This window comes from Mirounga leonina, unplaced genomic scaffold (assembly GCF_011800145.1).
Source record: "Mirounga leonina isolate KUSES-001 unplaced genomic scaffold, KU_Mleo_1.0 Mir_174, whole genome shotgun sequence".
In the NCBI taxonomy this organism is placed as follows: domain Eukaryota; kingdom Metazoa; phylum Chordata; class Mammalia; order Carnivora; family Phocidae; genus Mirounga; species Mirounga leonina.
Window position 1 is genome coordinate 15,321,390 of NW_023270451.1, and position 3,246 is coordinate 15,324,635.

At 39.2% G+C, this 3,246-nt stretch overlaps 1 pseudogene; it reads left to right on the forward strand.

Annotated features, from left to right (window-relative positions):
• Positions 1 to 789: 789 nt before the first annotated feature.
• On the forward strand, positions 790 to 2,614 carry LOC118020704 (annotated as a pseudogene).
• Positions 2,615 to 3,246: the final 632 nt, after the last annotated feature.

Below are 3,246 nucleotides of genomic sequence, written 5' to 3' on the forward strand. Positions count from 1 at the left end.
CTAGTTATTAAGAAAAAGACAAAATTCACTAGGGTCATGAAGTACACATTCACAAAAGGAAAACAACAAACATATGGTGAAACATTTTATATGAATAGAAATAAAAATACAATATAAATAGATACAGTTTTTGTTAAAAGACAATGACTGTGAATAAAAGAATATGAGCAAATAAAAGAGGAAACAGACACTCAAATACTGCTTAGAGGAATGTAAATCAGCACAACATTTCTGGAGGGAAATTTGGCCATGTGTATCAAAAGCCTTAAAAGCATATGCTATTTGAGGGGCGCCTGGGTGGCTCAGTCGTTCAGTGCCTGCCTTCGGCTCAGGTCATGATTCCAGGTCCTGGGATCGAGCCCCGCGTCGGGCTTCCTGCTTGGCGGGAAGCCTGCTTCTCCCTCTCCCACTCCCACTCCCCCTGCTTGTGTTCCCTCTCTTGCTGTGTCTCTATCAAATAAATAATAATTTAAAAAAAAAAAAGCATATGCTATTTGATAAAACACTTCTATTCCTAAGACTTTATCCTTAGACATTAAGCAATATTTTATCTAAAAAGTTATTCATCGTAGCTTTAAATAGAAGCCAAAAGCTAAATTTTTATCAAGAGATTGGTAAAATAAATACTGTTTATTGAAAATCATGATGAGCCAGAACACTTATAGACATCAGAAAATATTAAAAAATGTTAGATGGTAAGTACTGACATGAAACAGAATGTGCATTGTTCACAGCAGGTTTGCCACCCCAACAGAGGTGTCATGAAAACCATCACTAAATCTAAGCCAGATGGGAAAGGAAAAGACTCATATCAGTATTGTCCTCAGTGGACATGTAGACTCAGGAAGTCTACCTCTACAGGCCGTCTGATAGACAAATGTGGTCGGAAGAAGAGAACTATGGAAAAATTTGAGGAGGCAGCTGTTGAGCTGGGAAAGGGCTCCCTCAAGTATGCCTGGGTCTTGGATAAACTGAGAACTGAATGTGAGCTTATTACCACCACTGATATCACCCTGCGGAAACTCAAGACCAGCAAGTATGATGTGACCACCACTGATACCAGAGGACACAGACACTTTATCAAAAATAGGATTACAGGCACAGCTCAGACTGACTGCGCTGTCCTGATTGTTGCTGCTGGTGTTAATGAATTTGAAGCAGGTATCTCCAAGAATGGGCACACCCGTGAGCATGTCCTTCTAATTTAACACTGGGTGTGAAAGAACTAACTGTTGGTATTAACAGAATGGATTCCATTGAGCCACCCTAGAGCCAGAAGAGACACAAAAAAAATCATTAAGGAACTCTGCACCTACATAAGAAAATTGGCTACAACTGCATCGTAGTAGCATTCGTGCCAATTTCTGGGTGGAATGGTGACAGCATGCTGGAGCCAAGCGCTAACATGCCTTGGTTCAAGGAATGAAAAGTCACCCGTAAAGATGGCAATGCCAGTGGAACCATGCTGCTGGAAGCTCTGGATTGTATCCTACCAACCCCTCATCCAACTGACAAGCTCTTAGGTCTGTCTCTCCAAGACATGTACAAAATTGGTGGTATTGGCACAAGGGCCATGTGAAGAGTGGGGTTTTCAAACCCAGCACGATGGGCATCTCTTCTCCAGTCAACGTTACAACTGAAGTAAAGTCCAATGAAGCGCACCATGAAGCTTTGAGTGAAGCTCTTCCTGGGAACAAAGTGCGCTTCAGTGTCAAGAATGTATCTGTCAAAGATGTTTGTTGTGGTGATGTGGCTCATGACAGCAAAGATGACCCAACAATGGAAACAGGGGGCTTCGTGGCTCAGGTAAGTATCCTGAACCATCCAGGCCAAATCAGTGCTGGATATGTACCTGTGCTGGATTGTCACACTCCTTCCAAGTTTGCTGAAGACTGATCATCAGGCTGCGGGGAAAGCTGGAAGATGGCCCCAAATCCTTGACATCTGGTGATGCTCCATTGTTGATAGGGTTCCTGACAAGCTCATGTGTGTTGAGAGCTTCTGACTACCTTCTTCTGGGCCTTTTTGTTGTTTATGACATGTGACAGGGAGTTGCTGTGGGTGTCCTTAAGGCAGTGGACAATCAGGCAGCGGAGGTGCCAAGGTCATCAAGTCGGCCAAGAAGCTCAGAAGGCTAAATGAACATTACGCCTAATAGCTGCCACCCCACTCTTAATCCATGGTGGAAGAATGGTCTCAGAACTTCTTATCTCAATTGGCCGTTCAAGTTTAATAGTAAAAGGCTGGTTGATTTTAACAATGCATCATAAAACCTTCAGCAGAAAAGGAGAACGTTTTGTGGACCATTTGTTTCGTGTGTGGGTGACAGTTTTAAGTTACTAGTTTTTAAAAAAAGAGTACTTTCTAATGCAAACAATTTGACCAAAAATCTATCACAGAATTTAAGACCCATTAAAACAAAGTTTAATGAGGAAAAACCCAGACTGTATAATGTGATCTTCAATTTTCTTTTAAAAAGGTTTATTTTTGAACACAGCTGTGTTAAAAATACTGAAAGGACCTATACCAAAATGTAAATTGGGATTATTTGCATTTTGCAGTTCTTAATTTTTTACATTTTTTTCATCCTGTTAAGTGTACTCTTTAATCCCAATTCCTATTTCCCTCCACGCATCTCCCCTCTGGAAACCATCAATTTGTTCTCTATAGTTAAGAGTCCATTTCTTGGTTTGGCTCTCTTTTTCCCCTTTGCTCGTCTGCTTTGTTTCTTAAATTCCACATATGAGTAAAATCATATGGTATTTATCTTTTGATGACTGACTGACTTGGCTTAGCATTATACTCTCTAGCTCTATTCATGTTGTTGCAAATGGCAAGATTTCATTTTTGTTTGTGGCTCAGTAATATTCCCATATATATATATATGTGTATGTGTAAATGTATATATATATTTACACATACAAATGTAAATATGTTGTGTATGTGTAAATGTATATATATATTTACACATACACACTACATATATATATACACATACCACTTCTTTATCCATTCATCTATCAATGGACACTTGGGCTGCTTCATTGTTTGGCTATTGTAAATAATGTTGTAATAAACATAGGAATGCATGTATCCCTTTGAATTAGTGTCTTTATATTTCAGGGTAAATACCCAGTATTGGGATTCCTAGATTGTAGGGTGGTTCTATTTTTAATTTTTTCTGCATTTCTTACATTTTTTATAATAAATATATCACCACTACCACCAAAAGAAACTATTTAATAA